Source organism: Acinonyx jubatus, chromosome B4 (genome assembly GCF_027475565.1).
Source record: "Acinonyx jubatus isolate Ajub_Pintada_27869175 chromosome B4, VMU_Ajub_asm_v1.0, whole genome shotgun sequence".
Lineage (NCBI taxonomy): Eukaryota > Metazoa > Chordata > Mammalia > Carnivora > Felidae > Acinonyx > Acinonyx jubatus.
Genome location: NC_069387.1, coordinates 106,406,788 through 106,433,573, shown reverse-complemented (window position 1 = coordinate 106,433,573; position 26,786 = coordinate 106,406,788). Strand labels below are relative to the sequence as shown.

Genomic DNA, 26,786 nt, shown 5'->3' with positions numbered 1-26,786 from the left:
CATGGACCAAGCCAATCCTGTTAGAACCTAGATTCTTCCTTCAATGGCTATTGTTGTAAACCTACATTAACTGACTATTGCAGATGTCGCCATGAAATTCCTGGGTTGTGGGCTTGTTTCTATTGATAAGTTGCTTTGTTATTGATGTTCATACATATTGATATTAATATATGAATATTGATATTCATACATATTTATAATCTAGTCTTGCTCTCTCTTTAAAAATTTATGCAGTATTTTGCTCTCATGCATTAAAGTGTAGGAACATCTTAAGCAGATTTAACTCAAAATAAATAAACCTGTAAAAAGTCAGCAAAAAACAGAGAGAGAGAGAAATAGGAGAGAAACAGAAATAACTTTTAATATACATTTGCATGCTGGCAGTTTTGCTCACCATTTCATTTGGCCTACCCCACTGTGAACCTGAAAATGAAATGGGAGATTTAAGTCACTATTCCCTCAGTTATTTTTAGCTCCTTCATATGAACATCTTATTCACCAAAGGGAGTGTGATTCTAGAGTATAAAATGTATGTTATTTCATGACTGAGGCCTAAACCCCAAAGGATTACTTTTGGTACTCAATAGAAAAAGCACAATTGTTTATAACATGGGGAAAACCACTGATTACGGTGAAACCTATTTTAGACAGGGTATCAATCTTAAGTGTATCACGAAAGTCCTACTTCTCCCATATTTGATTATCCATGTTTTATGCCTTAGTTGGTGACTTTGAATTTAATGGCTAACATGAAACACCATGATTTTAGACTCTAAGGTCATTCGATCCCTTTCAAATTGTATAACATTGACAATCAGGAAACCTCAGTCTAGTCTCAGTCCTATCAGTAACAAGTTAAATCAATCACTTGGGGACGCCTGGGTAGCTCAGTCAGTTAAGCGTTCAACTCTTGGTTTCTGCTCCAGGTCGTAATCTCAGGATTTCGCGAGTTTGAGCCCCGCATGGGACTCTGTGCTGAAAGGGTCAAGACTGCTTGGGATTCTCTGTCTACCTCTCTCTTCCCATACCCGACTCATGCTGTCTCTGTCTCTCTCAAAACAAATAAACTTAAAAAAATAAATCAGTCACTTGGACTCTCTAGTATTGATTTTTTTTTCATCTGCATAAAGTTATGGTTGGGCTAATAATCTTCACACTTCTTCATAGCTTGAATATTCTCATTCAATAAAGTATGCTTTGAACCCTAGTAAATGACAAATGTTTTTTTTTCCAGATTATAATGTAATTAGTATTCTATTAGAAAACAATGCATAAATATGTATTACACCTAATCAATTTTTGGTTTTACCTCTTCAACCTTATTTTGAAAATAAGCAACCCAAAACTTTGTTCATCGTAGATTTCTCAGCAAGTGTTTCTTGGTCATCGATACCAGAAAACTTTTCCATTTAATGAGCTTTATCTGTGTAGGACCACCTGTACAGATAGTAATACTTACAAGTATTAAGACATGTTATAAACCTCAGCTCATAAATACATAGCCAATGAAGATCTGTGCCATAGACTGACATCCTTTTTATTCCACAATCAAACAGATTTCAACTTCAGTATCTATCTACAGACACAATGTCTTAGACCATTCTGGCTGCTATAACAAAATACCACAGATGGGAAAGTTGATAAATAACAGACATGTATTTCTTGCAGTTCTGGAGGCTAGAAGTCCACGATCACAGTGCCAGCATGGGCAAGTGAGGATCCTTTTCAGGGTTGCAAACTTCAAGTCATATCCTTACATGGTGGAAGGAACAAGTTAGCTCTCTGGGGCCTCTTTTATAAGGGCTCTTAATCCCATTCATGAGAGCTCCACTTTTCTTACCTAATCACCTTCCAAAAGCCCTACCTCTTAATACCATCAATTTGGGCATTAGATTTTCAATATATGAATCTGGAGTAGACACATCATTCAGACCACAACACACAAATATGATACAAATGGGTCACACAAAATTTTTTCTTTTCATTACTTAGCACTGGATTTCAAAATGTACAAACGTAAATATCAATTTTTATTCTATAACTTAATAGTTGAGTGAATGTGGGCAAATTGATTAAGTATCTGAGCCTCCTTTGTCTTTTCTGTAAAGTAGCACATGACTTAAAGCTATTGTCATCTCTTTCTTTTTTCTCTTTGCAAGTTGTGGTCATGAAAGATGATATTTCCAACATAGGAAGACATAAACTCAGATTTCCAGAGTGCTCTTTTTATAGGGTCAGAGGCACAACAAATGTCTGTCCAAGTCAATTGCTACTTGTAATTAAGAAATGTGGTTACTATTGTTGGATGATTGTTTCTAAACTGTTCATCCAAATACAATTATACGCAATTAAAATTAACCCCTAGACATGTTCTATGTCATAATCATTAGGCATTCACAGTTCTTTTTAATGTTAATGAGACACTCATTCAACAATGAATAAAAGGAAAACTCTAAACCAGGATTGAATTTCAATACAGCTGTTTTTTAAGGTTCCATATTACCTGTAAATAAAGTGTTATCACTAATATCATGAACAATAGTTTTAAATTAGATAAGTGGTTCCCTCCTCCCTGAAGAAAATGATTCCAAAGAAACAATAAATTAATTAATAATCTTCAAGAAATATTCAGCAAGTTCTAACTTCCTCTTTTTTCCTGGGACCCAGCCTCCTGACATTTTCTAAAGCAGGAAATTGTGATTGCCACAAGTCGCAGAAAAGAAATTGTGTGCTCACACAGTACAAGATTGATGGTTTTACCAGTCCAGATCTCTCCCCAAGTAGTTGAATAGCAGTTTGTATGTTCCTAAATAGACTATTTACAAAGCAAACCAAAATCATATTGTAACAGCAACATTTCCATCTAATTCTCATTTGTGATGGCAGAGTCAGCCCCACACTTTGAATTGGCTATGCCCCGTTTGTAGTACTCCTTTCTTTCCCAAGACTCACACTACTTTTTTATTCTGTCTTTTTTGACCTGACATTGACATTTACATTTGCCTTAAACTATGACAAGTCTTGATAGAGCTGGAGACCTTTTCTAATCTATTGAGTCATTCTATTTAATTCAATGTTTGACTCCAAGCCTGGACAAATAAAAATATGTGGTGTTATTGATGTAAAAGGTGTACAGAGCTTATGTAAGCACAGAATCAACTCTTTATTACTAGCAGTGAAGAATAAAAAAAATAATGCATAAAAATTACATTTGGCTAAAGAAAGTATAGAGTACTTTTATTACATATGATTCTATCTTAGAATCATCAATAAATTCAGCATTTACTTATTTAGAGTCTACTTGGTCCCTGGCACCTGGTACCTGGCACACAGATTTGTACATTTAAAAATACACAATTTCCGTAAGTTTTGAAATAGATATGGGAATTAATGTGAGCAGTCTATTCAACTGATGATGTCAGGAGAAGGCATTGATCTGATATACTTTTTCTGAGTGTGTACCAAGTTCTAATTGCTTTGTTATCTCATTTAATCAAAGAAATAACCCTTGAAATCAAGTGTTAATGTGCTAACTTTACAGCAAAGACCTTGAGGATTAAGACCTTGCCTGAAATTACAGTCATAAGTAGACAGTCCAGAATGAAAATTCAGATGTATCTGGCTTCCAAATTCTCTCTTTCAACTAGATGCAGGAGGAGATTTGGAATTGAGTTTGAAAGATGAATAGAAGTTAATTAAGCAGGCAGGGAGAAAGTAATTGCGGGCACAGTCCACAATAGTAACAAAAGCACACGTGATAAAGTGAGTGGCATAATTTGGGAAGCAAGTATGCTCTTCAGCTATGATATTGGTTCCTGGAATGGAACCCTGAAAAATAGACTGGAAATGTAGGCTGTAGCCAAGTTGTAATACACCCAACATGGAATGACAAGAAGTTATAAGTCATTGAAAGGTTTCAAGTGGGTAAATAGAATTGTAATAAATCTTTAGAAAAATAATGCTAATAACAGTATGGAAGATGAACTGTAGGAATGAGTGGTTGTGGCAGGGCAATTAAGTAAAACACTGTAGCTACAAACAAGGGCTCCTAAGACCGATCAATTCTTTGTGCCAATCTATTCTAGAGTAAGTTTAAAAATTAAATACATAAATTTACAAAGGACATATCTCTGTGCCTGGCGAATAATGATCCTCCAAAAATATTAATTGTTGTTATGTTATTTTGGAAATAGATATTCATTTAACAAACATTTGTTGAAGTCTTACTATGTGCCAGGAACTCTTCTAGGAGCAAGGGATACTGCAGTGAACAAAACAGATCAAGTTCTTACTGTGCAGGGCTTATCTTCTCTAGAGGGAGGAAGTGAGTCAGAAAAAAAAAAAAAAAGAAAAAAACAGGAAAATGTCAGAGACATTTCTGAGATGGAATTGACTGAACTTGATTACATACTGCATGTGGGATGGTGTGCGTCATCAGTGAGGACAACAGAGGAAGAGTCAGGAAAGATGCTGAGATTTTTACCTCAGGCAACAGTGCAGAGGCATTGTCTTGTCATTAGACAAAATAAAAAAATAGATCCAAGAACACGTGTGGGCAGAGTTGAGGAGAGGAACCGGATGAATTTGATTTAGAACATGCCAAATTACAGATGTCTGTACAACCAGGCAGAGATGATGGGCTCTGGAAATTGGTTTCTGTAGATGCTATACTGTAGTGGAGCGAAACAATTTTGTCTTGGTGATACATCTGTCTCTCTATCCCCCAGCAGAACGCTGGTGTATACTGAACATGGGCTTAACAATTTTGCTGTGGAGGGGCGCCTGGGTGGCTCAGTCAGTTGAGTGACTGACTTTGGCTCAGGTCATGATCTCCCGGTTTGTGAGTTCGAGCCCTGCGTCGGCCTCTGTGCTGACAGATCAGAGCCCAGAGCCTGCTTCTGATTCTGTATCTCCCTCTCTCTCTGCCCCTCCCACACTTGTGCTCTGTCTCTCTCTGTCTCAGAAATAAATAAACAAAAAAAATTAAAAAAAAAACAATTTTGCTGTTGAAAATAATAAATGTACATTTTGAAGAAAAGACTCTCTGTAACTCCATGACTAACTGCAGTGAAGATTGTGATAAGAAGTTCCCTTCTGCTTTCCATCTTTGCTGATATTTGACTACATCACCTCTCAGAGAGATGCAAGAGGCAAACCTTGACTGGTTGTCTAACTTGTTGAGGTTACAGTTTCCCTTGGCTAACAGCAGTATTGTTCTTCTTTTCTAACCATAGCTTTGCTAAGCAGAAATACTATTAAGCAGAGTGTAAGTTCATATTTCATCAGAATTTAAGATTCTCCATTAAAAGGCTCTAAGCTTCTTGGTGGGAAATATTATATTCAGATTTGCATCCTCATGCTTTATCCAGGTACATAGTAGGCACAAAAAATGTGGCAAATTAATAAATGAAGAATTTAAAAAAACAAACAAATGTTATATAACACAAGGAAATGGATACCCCAAAACCAAATTGTTGTAATTCTTCACATAACACTATCTGAATAAAAATACTCAACTGATTTTGAAGATTTCTTCTAAAAATGTAATTCTGCTACTAAAATTTGACTGTACTGAAAATAAGTAAGTATATCATATGAAGAGATTACTTTTTGGATATAACAATGAACATTTTCTTTTTTTTTTTAATATTTTAATGTTTATTTTTGAGAAGAGACAGAGTGCAAGCGGGGTGGTGTCAGAGAATCCAAAGCAGGCTCCAGGCTCTGAGCTGTCAGCACAGAGTCCGATGTGGGGCTTAAACTCACGAACTGTGAGATCACGACCTGAGCCGAAGTCAGACATTTAACTGACTGAGCCACCCAGGTGCCCCCAACAATGAACATTTTCAAATTAAATCACCAAAAAAACCCAATGATTTTAAAGTAATTATACCATACAATAGAGACCACTTCATAGAAAGACCTATTAATGCAGAACAAAAGCTTTGGATTACTCAGACTGGTTTTACAATGTTTTTAAAATTCTCAGAAAATGAAAAATATCCAATTTGCACTGGAACTTTGATTTTTATCCAATTGATCCATCTCCCTGTGTATTTACAAACTTCACATTCAAACATCTACTTATTCCAATAAAAATAGAGATAATCTTCAATAACTAATAGACATTATTTCCTTTATTTTCCCATTCCTGCTCCTTTGGTTTCAAAAGGCATACCCTCAAGTAAAATGGTTGCTCCATTACCAACCCATTGTCAATATTCCACTTAGAGTAATTTCCCCATGTCTCTGGATTTAGAGACTAATTTATTAAGCCTATTTTCTCATTTTAAGTCATTTTTCCTTTTCCAAATTAATCTCCAATCTCAAAAATGTACAAGATAAAATTTTTGTGATATGCTATTCTATGTTGAAATAACCAGGAAACTCCATTCATCCTAAATTCAAAGAAGGAGGAATATATTGTGATTAAGATCCTGGGTTCTCAGGGGCACCCTGGGTGGCTCAGTCAGCTAAGTGTCTGACTCTTGATTTTGGCTCAGGTCAGGATCTCTTCCTGTCCTGAGATTGAGCCCTGTGTCAGGCTCTGCGCTGACAACATGGAGCCTGCTTGGGATTCTCTCTCTCCTTCTCTCTCTACCCTTCCCCTATTGTTTCTCTCTCTCTGTCTCTCAAAAACAAATAACTAAACATTAAAAAAAAAAAAAGACCCTGGGTTCTGAAATCAGCTGCCTTTGAGTTCCCTATCTGCATCACTTCCAGATTGTATATCTTTAAGACGGTTATTTAACCTCAATAAACTTGTTTCCACATGTATAAAATGACAAAGATATTAATGGTGCCTATCTCACAAGTTTTCTGTGACAATTAGATGAATTATAGCACATAAAATTCTTAACACAGAGCCAGCACTACTAAAAGCTCAATATGCTGGTTATATGTAAATTTGGAGATTGTCTGCTTTTTATGTTTGTACCATTGTCCTTTAAAAAACATCAGGTATTTTACTACTTCTTGTCTTTAATTAGTTCAGTCTTTTAAAGTGCCGATCAGATGACTATTACCATGTTTAATGCTGCAGACAATAATTAGAAAATTGAAAACACAGTGCTTGGTATTCCAGTTTGAATGATCAAAATTACACTGGTAAAAGTTTGCAATAATTACATGTAGAGTTAATATATAGATAAATTAGGGTGTGTAATGAGTGATCTTGGGTCATATCTTAGCTATAATATGACATTTTTTCCCTCTTATTTCCTTCACTAAAGCTTTTTGTTTTAATGTAATAATCCTCCTCCCAATCCCTAGAATCTCCCCTCAGGATCAAACTCCTACCCACACTTTTGCATACAACATAGCAATCAAATTAGTAAAATACTGTGTTATAATTAGAAACACTTTCTTTGAAGTTCCACTAAAGGTTTCTTAGATTTTAATTGAAGAGATGCTTTTATCTGTGTTCTCGAATAATAAATTCATCAATTAAAAATCCACTCAAAAATGTTGGGGAACATCTCTAAGGTATATATTTTCCTAAGTAAATACTTTGCCTCCAATGAGCCCATAGTTTATTAGGGGGAAATCAGGCAATGCTTCAAAAAGAAGCATAGGGGTGCCTGGGTATCTCAGTTGGTTAAGTGTCCTACTTCAGCTCAGATCATGATCTCATGGTTTGTGAGTTCAAGCCCCATGTCGGGCTCAGTACTGACAGCTCACAGCCTGGAGCCTGCTTCAGATTCTGTGTCTCCCTCTATCTCTCCCCATCTCCCCCACACACTCTGTCTCTGTCTCTCTCTCTCTCTCAAAAATAAATATTAAAAAAAATTAAAAGAAGGAGCATAATTTGAGCTACTGGGTGTGAAGCATGGGCCATTTGAGCAGACATAGAACACAGTGTTAAGAGGGTGCCTGGGTGGCTCAGTGGGTTGAGCGTCCAACTCTTGATTTCAGTTCAGGTCATGATCTCACAGTGGTGAGATCCAGCCTCTACATCAGGCTCCGTGCTGATAGCACAAAGCCTGCTTAGGAGTCTCTCTCTCTCTCTTTCTCAAAATAAAATAAACTTAAAAAAAAACCCATGATGTTAGAGGCGGAATACTGTCAACTACTAAGGCAAAAGAAGGTGACAGGAGTTTTTAATGACATGCAAAAGAATTTGAACTTTGTACCACCAGCAAATGGAATTATGAAATGTCTCATGCTTGAGAATGACATGGTTATTTGTTTTAAGAAAATACTGCAGAGGAGTGTGACAGAGGGATCTGAAGAATGTAAGATATTCTTTAGAGACAACAGTTGATGGAGCATTTTTAACGGCATGTGTTTGATATTTTCTGAACTAGATACCCTTGCTTTTAAAGACTGGAAAACCTAAATATCTCAGGTCAATGGAGAATATGTAAAATCAAAAGTTGTACTGATTACCGACCGTTACTAACTATATATATTTTATGTTGATGAAATATTACTGCACATATACAATATTTTTCTAGGAAAAGATGAATATGCACATTAAAGTCTAAAATTGTTATTTCAGAGATGAGCTTAGCAAAGTGAAGTAAATTTTATCATTGGTAGATTCTCTGGAAAATTATAGTAAGAGCTATACTGATGGCTTTGGAGCATCTGAAAGATTCTAAACTGTTTTATGAATTATAAAATATTGTTATGTTTAACATAGTTTCAGTGTTACATGTATTCACATAAATTTCAAGTTTTTGTCTAATCACTGAAATGGATAATTTCCCATTGACTAGAATATTTTATTACTGGGCTAGCATTCTTAACCGATAGAAAGCAGTTAAAATGTGCAGTCTGTAACAACCTGTGTTCTCAATTAATGTTTTTCATTATATGAAGTTCATATAAAAACATCCAAAAATTCTTGACAAGAAATAGAGTATATTATACTATATGATGTGATCTAAGTAATTAATTAAATATTAGAGTAGCCAATGGAGTACAAATGAGAAACTAGTGATTTTTAAAGTATAATTTTCATAATAAAATTATTAAAAAATACACAAATGTCTAATTATCTTTAAATAATGCTTCTTGCCAGGATATTTTAAGTTAGTCACTAGCCATTGTATTTGAGGATACATGGAAGACAGGAAAAGTCTTTTAATGCTTGGTTATTGGAAGAGCCAATAGTCAGAAAAATATCTATGGAAATGCCTTTTGCAGCCTCTTTCACTGTCTGTTATGTTGCTGTTCAGTTTGCTTACAAGGTGTGGTAGTTTCAAAGTTAAAGATTCTTCATTTCCTGAGGGTTTCCTAATAATGGTTTATTATAGCTCTGTTTTATTACTATTTTTAAGAAGATGGACATATTTATTTGTAATATACTTAGAACTGGTTAATAATGATTTTAAGAAACCAAATTCAATGCAGATTGAAACATGAGTATTTTCTGTGGAGATCACCTCCTATTCAGTAAATGGCACCATACATAAATGCATTGTTGTTACTTTAATTGGAAAGGACCCCTTTTAGTAATGTCTCTGGCTCTGGAAGAATTATAAACACACAAATTGGAAGAGCTAAGAAAGCTTATTTAACTAAGCTGTCAACAGCAATCTCTCAAATCTGCTTAAATTTATTGGGAGGCGGGAAGATCTATTTGAAATGCCAACAAGAAACACAGAACCAGTTCTAACAGGGTTACATTTAATACACAGGGATATATTACAAGGTTAAATAAAGAGAGTTGGCAGTATGTATCATAAATGTAGCTACCCTTTGACCCAGCAATTTCACTTATAGGATTATATAAAAAATTATGTACAATGGTATGTTACAAGAATTTTGTTATATCGCTGTTGAATCTTTTGTAATAAGGAATATTTGGAAATGACTTACAGATATATTTATTTGGAGAGGGCCCAATAAGTAAGTGTTTCAACTAGACCTACAGTTCAATAATTTTAAAAAATAAAGAACCTTATTTGTACTGATGAGAAAGATTTCTAACGTATGTTAAGAAACAAAAAGACACAAAGCAGTACACATAATATGGTTCAGTGTATTTGTGCTATTTTAAGTAGAGCTGTGTGTGCTATGTCTGTGTATGTGTAGAAAAGGCCCTGGGAAATTAAGTTATGGAAGGAACTGGTTATTTCTAGTAGGAACTTTGGGGTATGGTGGTTTACTGCTTCTATTTTTTATACATTCTTTCATTATTGTGTATTTAAAGAAAATGAATGCAATATAGTTTCTCTTTCTCACTCATTATGAACAGGACTTAGACACTTTGTTTATTGTAGCATTAGTTTTTATTTTATATTAGCAAAACCATGAGAGTTAAGGACATATACATGCTATCACAACTACAGACATATCTATGATACTATGAGCAGTATTTCTCCTAATTTATCATTATACTTTCACTACTATGGGTCAGTATGGCCATTTGGTTTGAATCTCAACCAGTATGCAACCCTGGACAAGTTTGCTAAACATTCCCTAAAGCCTCTTTTTTCTTGATTAAAAAATGAATATCATAGGGGCGCCTGGGTGGCTCAGTCGGTTAAGCGGCTGACTTCGGCCCAGGTCATGATCTCGCGGTCCGTGAGTTCGAGCCCCGCGTCGGGCTCTGTGCTGACAGCTCGGAGCCTGGAGCCTGTTTCAGATTCTGTGTCTCCCTCTCTCTCTGCCCCTCCCCCGTTCATGCTCTGTCTCTCTCTGTCTCAAAAATAAATAAACGTTAAAAAAATTTTTTTTTAAAAAATGGATATCATAGTCTCTGCCTATTGAAGTTCTTGCAGGAAGAAAATAGACAGTGAACGTAGAAAGTCCTATAACACGGTGCCTATCATATAATACATTTCCCTAAAATGTAGATTTTTTAGTGTTTGCTCATAGTTGATAGTCTATTTTCCTCAATAAATTATAGAATTCCTAAGACAACATATATAAATATTATTCAATAAATGTATTTGCAAAAGTATTTAATTCTCTAATAACATTTTTAGCTATTGAATATATAAATATAACTATTTTAATATAAAAGAGCCAGAGGTTAGCCTTGAAGAAACATATTTTATGTAATTCTTTCATTTTAATCGATTATCTGCACAATGCCATGAGTCAGTGATGTTTGGAGTACATGTGGGAAATAATGCAAAATAGATTACAAGAATGAACATAGGAAAATTGGATTTCACTGTTGAAATTATTAATTTCTTTCTCAAATGAGTTTTTCATTACAGATTTTCATTATGCACTCAGGCCATAGCTTCCTAATCAATAAAGTAATTCCTACCATGGGAGAATGAAAAGGAGGAGAGACTGAAAGGTTGGTATAAAATTATATTTAAGGAACTGGTAATGAATCTAGATTTAAATTTACTTATTTCTTTTTAAAAACCACTTGACTGTTTTGGGGCGCCTGGGTGGCGCAGTCGGTTAAGCGTCCGACTTCAGCCAGGTCACGATCTCGCGGTCAGGGAGTTCGGGCCCTGCGTCAGGCTCTGGGCTGATGGCTCAGAGCCTGGAGCCTGTTTCCGATTCTGTGTCTCCCTCTCTCTCTGCCCCTCCCCCGTTCATGCTCTGTCTCTCTCTGTCCCAAAAATAAATAAACGTTGAAAAAAAAATTATAAAAAATAAAAACCACTTGACTGTTTTAAGAAATCAGTAACCATAGGGAAAAGGCAAAGTTTTGATTCTGTTTCCATTTGAGGGTAACCCAAATGAACTAATATTGTTATACAACTGTTAATATTACTAGATTTAATTATAACCTTGTGAGTCTAGGAATTGAAAAAAATTAAACTGATATATTAGAATTTTTTAAGATTTCTGATAACAAAGTGAAGGAACAGAATTGAGACTTTAAAATCCATTAAAAAAAATGTCAATTATACCATTGCTGTCAGTATCCCTAGGCCACAGACATTGCAGCTTTCCATTTGAACATTTAACTACAGAAATGACTGCTTCAATTTCACCAAGAGCAGGCTGTAGGATAGTTGATGATATTTGTTTTCCTGTATCTGAATTAGCACCGCTAGTCAACTTGAAATTTTGTATTAATCTAGCTCTATGAATTAGAATTTTATGGCCTAAGTTGTCCATTTAGATATTGAAGTACAGTTAGAAGAGTGTTTATAGAAAACTATCTTCCATAAAATTAATATATGAGCACTTATTGTACAAAACATAAAAAGAGAAAGAAGAATTTAAATATTCTTCAGCTCAGAAAACATTTTTTACCTTTAGAACTAAATAATACCTTCTCATATTTTTGCTTCACTTTTTTTGCATAACTTTAAATATATATTATACATAGCAGCACTTGGGTGGCTCAGTCAGTTAATTATCCAACTTTGGCTCAGGTCATGATTTCATGGTGTGTGAGTTTGAGCCCCGTGTGGGGCTCTGTGCTGACAGCTGAGGCCTGGAATCTGCTTTGAATTTTGTGTCTCCCTCTCTCTCTGCCCCTCCCCCTCTCATGCTCTGTCTCTTGTCTCTCAAGTGTGAATAAACTTTAAAAAATTTTTAAAAATTTTATATATCGAATTTGAGGTGCTTTTTAAAACAAATATGTTGTTTTAAATGTGCTCTGTTTATTACAGAAAACTAGGAAATACAGAGGAATATAAAGAAGTAACAACCACTCATACTTGTATGAAACATCTACAACCAGTATTAATATGTCATTGTAGCTCTTTAATCTTTTTTCTATATGCATTTTTACAAAGTTAAAATTTTAGATGTATTTTAGAATAGTAAACATACAAGAACATTTATAGGTCTTAGATAAAACGGAATATGTGGAGGTGATTTATTGACAAATTATAGTGGACATTTTCATTCAGGAAGAGTTTTAAAGATAGAGAAAAAATTTCATTTTTCAAGATTGTTGACACAGAAGTAATCTGTAAGTTACCCAACTCAACTCTACCTCTCCAAAAGCCAAAATTTGCTGGCAAATATGCTTGTAAACACCAAAAAATGTAAATGTTATGGCCATCCGTAAGCATACACAGTTTGTGAATGGAAAAATTCAGTTACTGCTTTAAGTGGCTACAATGAATCATATATTCTACTTGAGCATTGGGTGTAGTTTTATTAACATATTTCTTGATTCCAGAAAATTCAAAGGTATGAAATAGCAAAAGCTTTGTAGTATTTAATACAAAGTCCTGTTTCACCGCTCAGATTCAAAATCAACACGAAGATACCTAAGTCCTATTGGTTTCTTAAATTCAGAATCAGAACTAAGGAAAAGCTATAGTCCTGGGGTACCTGGGTGGCTCAGTCAGTTAAGCATCTGACTTTGGCTCAGGTCATGATCAAAAGGTTAAGATTTTTTTTTTTTTTAAGATTTTATGTTTAAGTAATCTCTACGTGCAACGTGGGGCTCCAATTTGCAAACCCGAGATCAAGAATCACATGTTCTACCAACTGAGCCAGTCAGGCTCCCCAAGAAGCACCTCATTTGTAGAGCTTTCTGATAAACTGAGTAGACTGGAATGCATAAAAAGTCAGAGAATCAGAAAGACCCGTCCTTTATCACACCTATGTATCACACCTTGCTATATATGGTCCCTGGCCACATCACTTAATCTATCCGATTTTTAGGTTTTTTATTTGTAACGTGAGAATAATCACGAAATATGTTCTTATCTACCCCATGAGTTTTGTGGAAGACTTAACAAAATTTTACAGCCCTCTGAGTCGGTTATCATCATCATCATCTTTTCTTCCCTATCACAACTCAAAACAGCTTTCGTAATCATGATCTGCCTAAGCACTAACTCCTATATTCTTGCTAAAGTACTTAGCAAGTACTTTAATTTTTTTAATGGTTATTTATTTTTGTGCTCGTTTCAGCAGCACACATACTAATGTTTATTTTTGAGAGAGAGAATGAGACAGAGCGTGAGCAGGGGAGGGCCAGAGAGAGGGAGACACAGAATCTGAAGCAGGCTCCAGGCTCTGAGCTGTCAGCACGGAGCCTGACGCGGGGCTCGAACCACAAACCCTGAGAACATGACCTGAGACGAAGTCAGACACCTAACCGACTGAGCCACCCAAGCACCCCGCAAGTACTTTAAAGTACTCAATGTTGGCTATTATTGATTCCACACCAGCTAGCCCTTTTTAGCTCGAGATCTGTAAGAGAATGATATTCTAAAAGAGAAGTTGGTAAATAAAGAACATTTCTTGTCTTAGCTTCCGTGTTGAAAAAACTGACTATGCTTTCTTCCCAATCCTCATCTCAAGTTTTACCATTTTAATAGTCCATGACAGGAAACCTGCTTGTCAATGCCATACATTTTATATCTGTGTTTCTATTTGCTTCAAGTAAACCAGAAAATAATCTTTCTGGTTATCACTGTGAACCCTAAGGAATAATCTAGCCTCTATAATTTTCCACTTTGCTACCACCTACGGTTACAAGTGAACCACACAACTTGGGACTGTAAAAAAAAAAAAAAAAAAAAAAAAAACCTTGAATTAAAATACAATTACCTTTGTTCCATCAATATCTGAGCATTTTGTAAAAAATGGAATGGTAATCATGTTTTATAAAACCTTTCCCATTTTTGTGACTTCCTGAAGCTTTTGCTATGTCAGCAACATTCTTTTTTTTCATCAGAAAGTATCGAATACTGCCCTGAGGGTGTGTGCTGCCTTCCACAAAGTAGAAAAGCAAATTGGGCAAGCATTAAAAAAGGCAAGCCAAGCAAGTCAGATACATATAGTGCCACATGTCAGACAGATGAACAGTTGATGGCAAGACTCGCTTTGTGATTTTCCCTGATGTGGGGTTAAGTGCTGGATACAAGCCCATATGATTTGGAGAATATAATTTTACTTTTTCATTTTTTTGATTTAAAAATAGACTATCAAATAAAATTTAAATTAAAGCTTAGTGCTTTGGAGTAGATTAATGTAGCCACATTCATTTAGATGGGTAGGGATATGAGTTCCCTTGTTTGTTTGTTTTGTTTTGTTTTGTTTTCTTTTAACAATGTTTATTTTGAGAGAGAGAGAGAGAGAGAGCAAGTGCAAGTGGGGGAGGGGTAGAGACAGGGAGACAGAGAATCCCAAGCAGGCTCCACATAGCACAGAGCCCCATGCAGTGCCTGAACTCACAAACTGTGAGAACCTGACCTGAGCTGAAACCAAAACTCAGATGCTTAACCAACTGAGCCACTCAGGTGCCCCTTGGCTTCCTTTTTTTTTTTTTTTTTTTTCAGTCTCTTCTACAGTCATGGAATAATTTGCACTGGGGAAGTGTGGTTTTACCCTAAAGAGCTGTAGAGAGAAACCGCACTCATTAATATTTTGTGGCTTGTTGTATATAGTCCAAGTAACATTCTAGAAACATGAAGAATTCGTGATAACATGCACAAGCATATGCATTTGAAGCAAACAGCTCTGTGGTGTAATAATTCACTTGTCACTTCACATCAGCATCAATTCTTTAATAAATGACAATTTTTCCTGAGTTGATGAAAACTAGCACACAAATTTCCACAGTGTCTTCCCAAGAAGAAAAATAATGAAGTGTTTCTGCACCTAATACTTTATCTGTGTCCATGAGCAATGATTTGAAATAAATAATATTTATTTTGTTATAATGACATAATCTTTATCTCTCTATATATGCATATGTATGATGTAGTAAAGATAAGCAGATGGCCCACAGATCCAAATAATATCAGTCCCAAAATTATATGGCCGTTAAAACTGTGCACCATATCTGAATTCTGATATTAGATCAGATTACATCTGTCTCAGGCTCTCCAGGCACAAGCTAATTACTCTGTTTTTCTAGTGGTCTTCTAAATGTTCACAGTGTCAACATTAATTCTTTTTCTGCTGCATTTCTTAAATATTGTAATAGATTTTGACTTATCTCAGTTATAAAATATTTCAACCCACTAAATGCTAACACAAACAACTGGCATTATCCTCACTTTTCCCTTAAATTATAAAACAAACAAAAAAGAGTCTACGGTACTTTGATAATGGATAAAGTTAAGTTTTGCATTTTTTTGCAAACAAAAACCCTACAGTCTACATTATAGGCCTGGGTCATGGCAGGGGAGATCTTAGACAAGGTTTAAGAGTGGTGTGGGAAAGAAATACAAATATTCACGGGCCAGTAGCTTTCCCATAGCTCCAAGTTTAAGATTTCTACAACACGACTCCCATGCGCGCTTGCACGCGTGCACACACACACACACACACACACACAATAGCAGTTGTTTGCTCTCTTAAAACAAAACAATAACAACAACAAAAAAAACACTTCTGTAAGTACTAACATGATATGATAAGAAGCTTTTACAAAAAAATCTATACATAAAAATCTCAGAATCCAAAGGGAAATAAGACATCTAAAAACAGTATCAAGAAGCAGAAAGTTTTAAGTAAATTAAGAGATGTATAGATAGAATGGTAAGAGTTCAAAAAAGTGAAAAACAATTTTTGACTGAAAATGGGGTTCAGGGAAATCTGCAGCCAGAAGGGAACTTTTTGGTGACCTAAAATTAAATTCCAAGTGGGAATTTGTAACAAAAGAGCAAATCCATGAAGAGTAAAATGTGGACAACACTACTTTTCTTAAACTGATACACAGAAAATACCAAGCTTAAGGAGGAAAGGAATTATGTAGGAAATCATGCCCACAGATAAAACAACTTATTGTTAAGCCTTTGAGAAATAAAAAGTAGTTTGGCACACCTCTTGGCATTTTGTGCTTGTAAACAGTTCAATCCTGAAATTTCTCTCACCATGGTAGGGATTTCAAAACTAACACGCAGATTGCTTTTCACTTCTATGTCATTTAACCTTACCTCTAATACAAGCCTGATTCTGCTCAATGTTGGATTCTAAAGGAGGGTCCAACAAAGCTTTCTTGAAGATCTGTTGCATTTCCCTAGGAGCTATCATTAGGCACGGGGATGCCGATGTTGGTATAGGGAAATTTCATATTACTGCTGGAACTATCCCATTTGCACACAATTTTAGTTTCCATAGCTTGGGGTCTAGCCACAACCTGAGGTCAAAGCAAGTTGAAGTCTTGGCAATACCAAGCCATCTTCCTGTGTTTCAACCAGGATATTAAAAAAATCATCCTAGTTTTAAAATTGCTGGGTGATACGAGACTTCAACCCTGTGACAAAACTTTGTTAGCACCAGATTGGTAGAATGGAGAGTTCCAATACACTGTATGAACATTTGTGTCTAAAAAGGTATTGTCCTATTTGAGTTGATTCACAGATTGCAGCTCATCAAAGAGTCTGGATCCCATTCAAGAAGGGGTTATTATTCAATTTTGCTTGATCCTTGTTTTGTTGTGTTTTTGTTTTTCATCTGCCTAACTTGTAAGAAAATCCAGTTTTTTTAGCCATTTTTTTCTGGACTGTCTGGAAGATTGTCAATCCTTCCACTTGCACTCAATGTAGTTACAGTCGTTTCAGGGCTGCATCTCTGAGAAAGGATGTAGGCCATTTCTGTGGAGTTGTCTCCCTACCACCACACACACTGTGATGTACCCAAAATCCAGAGAAGGTCAGTCTTGTAGAACTTCAAAGCTAGTGGAACAGTAGTGTTTAATTATGATTACTTTCTTTGCATTTTAACTGTATACAAGCAAAACATTGAGAAAGTACTTTAACTGCACTAAAGGTCAGAGGGAGGCCATCAGGAGTTGGCAGCTCAGATCACTGAGGTGCCATCTTGAAATGATCTTCATGAAGCTGCTTAAGTTTTATATTTCTTCCTCCAGTTACTGCAGCAATTGCTAAGGCTCCTGTCTCAAGCAATCTAAGTTTCACTGTAGTTGCAACTTTGCAATGCGTTTCTTCCAGTTAGGTGATTTGGGACAAAGTCACAACCTGTATAAACTTCAGTGTCCTCAAAGAGGAGATATCTTTCATATAGTCAAGAAAGGTGGTGTTGGCCTGCAATGGATTCTCTGCTGACTGCAGAACACACAGCTTGTAGGGAGGCAGAAACGGGAGAGAGTACCCAAAGCAATGGGACTCCCACCATAGTAGATGCAAGCTATTTTTTTATTTCCTGTAGGAAAAGTAGTTTCCGTTTAATATAAAACTACTTTCATTATTCCAAAACACAACAAGCTTTGGTTATTTTACCTCAGGAGTAGGGAGGGGAAATAGGACACAGGATGAAGAGATTGTAGTTTTGATCCAAAAGAATTGTTCAGATTCTCTGTCTCCTCTACCTGCCCAGGGTTCCTTGGCTGTCTTCCAAGTATCCTTTCTCGGGAAATGAAAATACAAATAAAAGTGCAGCTAATTCCAGAACTTGAAAATCAAACAAAATACTTTTTAAGAGCCATTAGGTTCCCCTTCCTCCATTTTTGCAAAGAGTAGAACTGAAACAGACTGGCTAAATTGGCATCTAAACACTTTTCACTACATAAAACTTGGGGTCCAGGATGGCAGGGAATGTTGGGATCCGAATGGACCTACTCTTTGAGATCTGTGCAGGGCAGGGGCGGGGGGGTAGGGGAGGGGAGATAGAGGGGAGGTGGGGGCAGAGTGGGAGGGCAGCACAGTCCTTTTACTTACACACACAGTTTACCTCAGCGCATTGTTTTATCATTAAGATGACTGAGATCATTTGCAGGCCGCTTTCTTGATTTCTGCCCTGCGGCACACCCGAGCCCTGTTGTTAGTTTTTCCTCCTAACCTCACCCATCAGTCATCTTTTGAAAGCCCCCCAACCTGGAAACGCATCCTGACATCTACCTTAGGTCTTCTCACTTGGAGCTGAGGAGCCAAACTTCCAAAACTAGGGCCTGCTTCCTGTTTAGTGGCTGATAATTAATAAACAAATGATGAATGGCATGCCGGTAGGAAAAACCATTAGCATAAGCAATTTCTGTTGCCAAAGTTAAAGGAAGTATTAACCTGAACTTTGATAATGGCTGTGAGAATGGCAGGGAGAAATTGTGGCAGGTGAGAGATTGAAGGCTCAAGACTGAACTTGGAATATTTCTGAGTTTGGGAAAGCGGAGGCAAAAAACTTTTGAGGTGATTTGAGTAGGTGATTAGAAATCTAGCCCTATGAAAAATGAGACTACAGGGACGAGCAAGCTGGAATGGAAAATCATCCTGTAGTTTTAGATTCATTGTGTTTGTGTGATCAGCAGGAAATCATTATTCAAAAATTGGAAATAGTCTCAGGTAGAAATCCTAGCTGATGATCTAAAGTTTGAATTTTGCTCCAAAAGTGGTTGTAAGAGAGGTTACGTAATGCCAAAGGTTGTAAAGAAAAGAAGATTGGACAGAACGGTGGGAAAGAACAATATTATAGGAGGGAAAGATTACTAATAATGTCTTATATCCTCTTTGGGAATGGTTTGTAAAGTTAAGAATTCAGATAGGATTAGTATTAAATAGTGAAAAAAAGTAGTACCTTCTCACTGATTTATTAGTTACATTGCTGGCGAATATTGCTCTATTTATGTATAATTATGTGTATATCAGTGTATACGAATATATGCTACACTATATAATTTCAAAATTATATATAAATACATGAATATATAATATACAATTTATATGTGATATATTTATACACATATTCATGTATAAAAATCTTTATGAAAGGAAAGAGTGAAAATAATTTATTTCCATTAAAAAATGAATTATTTGGTATAGTGTCACATCAAAATGATTCTTAAATAGTTAAGTCTTTGAAGTAGTTTCATATATGTGAACATTCAGCACTGGGTCTTCCAAAGAGCCTGTGATTCTGCCTTAAATAAAAAAAAAATGAAATCTTATTGAACCAGATGTGCCAACTTTGCTTGCATTTGGAGAAGGGGAGGAGGGATTTTATATATCCCTATTTCCATAACTATATTCACAATTAACAGTGTTGTATTATAGATTTCTGACAAAGAAGCTGGTTTTGAAACATTTGCAAACTACTAAACATGTCCCATTACACATGCAAGAGAGAAAGTATATTGTAACATATGTTGTCGGCAAATAAATCTCTTGTGACATTTAGGGTATATAAAGATGATGATATATCATCCTGAAAAAATAATTCACTCAAACCATGATAATAGGAGTTATCATTTTTCTAAATGAACCTAATCTGTAATAATCAACCATGACCTCTGAAAAACACTTTCTACCTCTCTAAAATTATTCCAAGACTATGTGGAAAATTTCTCACAAATAAAACATTGTTTGAACATGGAACCAAAATACGGCTCAAATAACCTGTCTTCATTTGTGTGACTGATGTTTTTAAGCAGGAGCATGCTAGTGTAGTCTATGTCATCAGGATGTGCTCACCTGTGTAATAATTTGAAAACCAAGTTTTTATTTTCTTAATGGTGTTTTGTTTTGTTTTGTTTTTTGTTTGTTTGTTTGAGAGAGAGAGAGGCAGAGCAGGAGCAGAGGAAGGGCAGACACACACACACACACACACACACACACACACACACAGAATCCGAAGCAGGTTCCAGACTCAGCTGTCAGCACAGAGCCCAATGCGGGGCTCAAACCTATGAACCAGAATATCATGACCTGAGCCAAAGTTGGACACTTAACCGACTGAGCCACCCTGGTGCCCCTTTACTTTCGTTTAATACTTTCAGTTTGTAAACGATGGTGAGCTTGGGTTTGCCATGTTCAATTTAGTGATTTTCAATAGATACTCAGTTTTATTAGTTACTTGTACCAACATCCTTTTTTTTCACACTGGGACCCTGAGAGACTAATGCTGTTGTTGAGCATCTGTGGCTTAAAAATGGCTACCCAGTAATGCTATTATGATATCTGGGAGTTACCTTGCTTTTAAATCTCTCTACTTCCCGCCATCACATTTCCACCCAAGCCATCAGCAGCATCTCTTTCATAGATGCTTTCTCCTCCTTTGTTGGATTATTTGGTATTACATTGATTTATGGTCAGACAGGAAACATTCTTTAAAATCCCTACATACCATATATACTTTGTTGGCCAAAACACGCACACAAAATTTAAATATTAAGAGATAACGTTGGATTATTTAGAGTCTGTCTTTGCTATTTTTTTTGACTATTTAAACTGTCAGATTCTGAGAGAAGAATATTGCTATCTCTCACTGTGTTTGTGGATCTATATACATATGCTTATGTTTCTGAGAGTTCTTGATTTATACAAACGTCTGCTCTCATGCTTGACAGTTTTTGGCCTCTTGACCTGTCTTGTTCTGTGAGTGTTTATGGGCTCCTCACATTAGACGTTTTGACTTAAGAATCTTCTCTTGTTTCAGATTTACGAAGTAGCTCGTTGTGTTCATGTTTTGTAGAGAATTGTGTCATCTAGCATCACAACGTGGCTCAAATATAGTAGTTTTCTGCTTTTATGGCCTATATTCACTCACATTGTATAACAGGGTGTCAAACTGCGCTCTCATTATTTGAACTTGCTTAAAATACTTTGCTCATCCCTTGATCATTAGCCTTCTTGAATAACTGTTTTAAATATGTTTCTTTTATACAATTTAAAGTTCAGGTTTGTGTGTATTTGTACATGTGTGTGCATCCACACATGCAAAACAGTTTGAAAATCTTTTTCTTTTAAGAAATGAATTAGGGCCCCAGGGTGGCTCAGTTGGTTAAGCATCCTACTCTTGGTTTCAACTCAGGTCATGTTCTCATGGTTTGTGGGTTCAAGCCCCACTTTGGGCTCCACACTGACAGTGCAGAGCCTGCTTGGGATTTTCTCTCTCTCCCTCTGTCTCTGCCCCTCCCCTGCTCGTGGTCTCTCTCTCTCTCTCTCTCTCTCTTTCTCAAATAAACTTTAAGAAAATAATAAATAAATAAATAAATAAATAAATAAATAATGAGCTAAGCCCATTTGCATTTATTGATACTACTAATGTGTTTGGTCTCAACTCTGTTGTCTTATGGTATACTTCCTCTCTGTTTGATGGAATATTTAGTATATTTCTCCATGTGGTAGATTTTTTATATATTTTTCTTTAATTTCTTTTGGTACTTGCTATTTGGAGTTTTTAAATTTTTCTGTTGTGGTTATCTTTTATTAATACCTTTAATTATGCTGTTAGTCCCATTTCCTTAGTTTAGCTTCTGATACTTGTTTTGTCTGTTTTAAATCATAGTCTTTGACTCACACCTGTTATCTACACAGTGTAGATATCGATGAGCTTATTCTACTTCCCCTTCCTCTCTTTACCCCACGTTTTTAGTTGGTTAATTTTTTGTACTGTCAGAATATATAGCATTTACACACTATTCCTCCACCATGTTCTCTCCATGTGTTTAAAAAATAGATGTACAATTAAATGTATTAAATAAATTAGATATATTGATATACTGATATCGTTCTGTGCAGTGTTGCCTTTTGTCAAAGTTTCTTCAAGCTATTCAAGAATGGTTAACTTTAAGACATACCTGATTCCATCTTAAATATAAAAAAGAATATTTAACAACGGTAGGCAACACAACCAACTCATTTTACATTTGCCAAATCATTTATAATGGAAAGAAAAACAGGTGGCGTTATATGTCCCAAGTAACATTAAAAGCAAGACAATAATGTAATAATATTTCTCAAGAAAAAGGGAAGAAAGCACAGGCAAGGAATTGTATAACCAGCAAGATGTTTCTGACCACGATGCAGAAATAGGCAGCAGATTTACCTTCTCTCCTTAAACAACTGAAAAACCAGACTAAATGTGTGAAACAAATTTATACACATGAACAATAAGCAGAAAAAGGTATGATTCATGATACAAAGGAAACAATTGAGGTGATCGCCACAGCTTACTGTTCAGAGTTTCTAGGCTATAGTACCAGGGGAGAGAACCCAATGAGACAGGTGGTCTCCCTGAGGTGACGAGATGTAGTTGAGAAGTTTGAGATTCTGAAATGGCTACGATTTCTAGGCATAGTACCAGAGAGGAGAAAGCTGCATGGAGACTACAACTGTGGAGAGAGAGAGAGAGAGAGAGAGAGAGAGAGAGAGAGAGAGATTGAGAAATCTACAAAGGGTTTTCCTTATGTCTGTAGCTGAGCACCTACTGCATGTGTGTGAGAACACTCTCCAACACTGGTAAGGAATCACTGAAAAAAAAAAAAACAATTGGAATGGTTTCTGGAATGCAAAGGCAGAAATAATCATGTTTTCTTCATCTAGAATAGAAAAAAAATTAATACATTGAGCGTCAGATAGAGTACTCAGAAGAGTATTGCCTTAGCAGTGGGGTAAAATTAGCCATAGACTGGAGACTTCTCTGAAACAAGCACTCTGATAGCACAAGTCAACAAAGAGGATAATGATTACAAAGGGAATTACACACACACACACACACACACACACACACACACACATATCTGTGTGTATGTGTGTGTATATATATATATATATATATATATATATATACACACACACACATATATATATATGATTACTTAATATTTGGATATATTTGGTTTAAATTCTAATCAATCAGTATAATCCATCATATTGAAAGAATAATGGAGACAAAAACTTCCATATGATCAACTTAACAGATGAGCAGTATTTGGCAAAATCCAATATTTATTCATGGTAAAAAATATCAACAATTTAGGGATAGAGGGAAATATCCTCAGTGAGATAACATGCATCTCTATAATATCAGAACAAATTTACTGTCACTACTTCATTGCTTCTATTTAATATACTGGAGGCTGTTGCCAGTAAATAAATAAGGCAGCAGCAGCAACAACAAATTGTAATAGCTTATAGATTCAAAAATAAGCATTAAAACTGCCTTTGCTTACAGATGCAATGACTTTAAGAAGGTCACATGACTCAAGGTGTCAATATTAAAATATCAGTTGTATATTTCTAGATCCCAATAAGTTAGCTGTACATCCAACAAATTCTTAAATCCTATGCATCTTTCTTTTTGTAGAAGTTTGTATTGATTATAAGATTATTTATTTGCAGACCCATTAGGTCCTAATAAATTCTAACTAGTTTTTTTTTCTGTCAAAATAGACAATTATGATAAAATTTCCATAGAAATACAAGGGACCTGAAATAGCCAGAAACATCTTGGAAAAGAAGAGTGACATAAAGGACTCACCTTATGTTATTTCAAGACATAATAATGAGGTTCCAATTAGGATAATGTAGTATTGTCATTAAGATAGAAAAATAGATGGGCACCTGGGTGGCTCAGCAGGTTAAGTATCTGACTGTTGGTTTCAGCTCAGGTCATGATCTCACGTTTAATGACTCCGAGTCCCACTTTGGGCTCCATACTAACAGTGCAGAGCCTGCCTGGGATTCTCCTCCCTCTCTCTCTGCCCCCCTACCTTGCTCCCTCAGTCTATCGCAAAATGAATAAATAAACATAAAAAATTTTTAAAAAGATAGACAAATAGATTAATATACCAAAGATAGATTTATATATATGTGTGTGTGTATATATATATATATATATATACACCAAATATATATAACCACACATATATCAAATTGATTTTCAGCAAAGGCACCAAATATAGTCTTTCTACAAGTGGTACTTGAGCAACTAATGAAGTCTATAGGATAAAAAAGGAACCTCATCCTCTTCCCCACACCATAAGCCAAAATTCATTTGAGATCATTTGTAGACTTAAACCTAAAAGCAAAAATTATTAAGCTCCTACAAGAAAACAGGAAAATATGTGTATGATGTGAATTAGGTGATAGTTTGTTAGAACACAAAAAAGCACTACAATAAAAAAATGATAAATTCAACTTCACCAACATTAAAAAAACTATTCCTCATCAAAAGGCATTGTTAACCTTTTTTTTTCTGGTATACCTTTATTTTTATTGAAATATATTTGATGTATAATACTGTGTAACTATAAGCATGTATATTTGCTAGCTTTATATATTGTAACATAATTGTCATTATAGTAATAGCACCTCCATCATATCATGTAATGATCATTTTTTTGTTCTGATGGGAATAATTAAAACCTGGTTTCTTAACATGTTTGATGATTTTAATACCATATTGTGTCTCTAGTCACTATACTGTGCATTAAATCTCTTGTTATTGTGCTGTGCAGTGTTGCATGATCTTTCAAGTAGGTAAAAATCAAATCTAAAGACACTATCTTTGCAGGGGATTTAACCTTTCATTGAACACAACTGAATATTCAGAGTTTTTCATTTTCATTTCATTTTCTGATAATGACAAGGAGAAAAATGTAAACAGAAAGATTTGCTTCATAATTATTAGATGAATCAGATGATGAATGCAAAAAGATTGGTACTCTTGACAACACGATAATGGTAAAATTGATAGTATAAAAACTCATATGAATTGCTGAGTAAAGGATAGATGTCTAAAGAATAAAGAAAATGTGGTATTTTCATTGAGAACATCCTCAGACAGAGAGGATTTCATCTCACAACATGATGCAACAAAAGCCTAACAATTCTATTTTGCTAAACAGGTATGGAACAGTATTCATTCATTTCTTATGATGTTTGCAACAAAATTTACTTGATAAGATTATCATCACACAAATGCAGGTGTGTAAACAAAAATAATTGGAAAGATATAGATGATGTAGACACATGAGATTAGTGTTTCTACAGTTATTATTACAGAATCAAATAAGAAGGTTGTTCTTGCTTTAACAAACTTATGAACCATCAAATTTTCCAAGTCTTGAGTATTGATGTTGCAAGTTCAGGGTACCTGAAGTAACAATATCTATCTGAGATGTACTAGAAATTTGGAATCAGAACTTACAAGATGGATATGTTCTTCCTTCAGGAATGATGGTTGAGCAGTTTTTGAAGCATCATATACTTGGGGGACATATACTTTCAAATTGTAAAAAATTAAGAATAACATTTGAGTTACCTATGTTTAAATTCTTACATTTATAATGAAGTTATTTTCAAAATCATTTTTTACTCTTATAAAATTATTTGTAAAATGAGTTAAAATAATAACAGATAAAAATCTATTGTCTAAATTGGAAAAGATACTCAACATCACTAATCATCAAGGAAATGCAAATCAAAACCACACTGAGATATCACTTCACACCAATCAAAATGGCTACTATCAAAAAAGGCAAGAAATAGATGGGGCAACTTGGTGGCTCAGTTGGTTGATTGACTCTTGATTTTGGCTCAGGTCATAATCTCATAGTTTCATGAGATCGAGCCCCATGTCAGGCTCTGTACTGCTTGAGCTCCTCTCTCTCCCTCTCTCTCTGCCTCTACACTGCTCATGCTGTCTGTCTCTCTCTAAATAAAAAAAAAAAAACTAAAATAGATACAATAACATAACATAACATAACATAACATAACATAACATAACATAACATAACATAAACAACAAATAGTAAGTGTTGATGAGGATGTGGAGAAGAGGGAACCCTCATGCACCACGGGTGGGAAGGTAAATTGGTGCAACCGCTGTGGAAAACAGTGTGGAGTTCTCTCAAAAAATTAAATATAGAAATACCATTTGATCTAGTAATTTCACTACTGGCTATTTACTCAAATAAAATAAAACAATAATTTGAAAAGACAGATGCTTCCCCATGTTTGTGGCAGCATTAGCTACAATAGCCAAGATATGGAAGCAACACAAGTGTCCCACAATAGAGGAATGAATAAAGAAGGTATATCTATATCTGCATCTATATCTATATCTATATCTATATCTATATCTATATCTATATCCATATCATCTATATCTATATCTATATATCATCATCTATATCTATATCATCTGTATCTATATCTGTATCATCTATCTATATGCATATATTTATACACACACACATGCATGCACTC

The 26,786-nt window shown here is 35.3% G+C and overlaps 1 protein-coding gene across 16 annotated transcripts in view; it reads left to right on the top strand.

The window, feature by feature from the left end:
- The window catches only part of MGAT4C (MGAT4 family member C), a 720,391-nt gene that overhangs the window by 676,520 nt on the left and 17,085 nt on the right, over window positions 1-26,786 (top strand). For 4 of the 16 annotated variants that reach the window (XM_053226559.1, XM_015074110.3, XM_053226555.1 and 1 more), the window contains one exon: window positions 11,175-11,260. The exons of 7 other annotated variants lie outside the window; for them this stretch is intronic. The gene's annotated coding sequence lies outside the window, so the exon portion shown is untranslated. Of the gene's footprint in view, window positions 1-11,161; window positions 11,261-26,786 lie in introns of all 16 variants that reach the window. 5 more of the 16 variants (XM_053226563.1, XM_053226560.1, XM_053226561.1 and 2 more) reach the window with 2 other exon arrangements.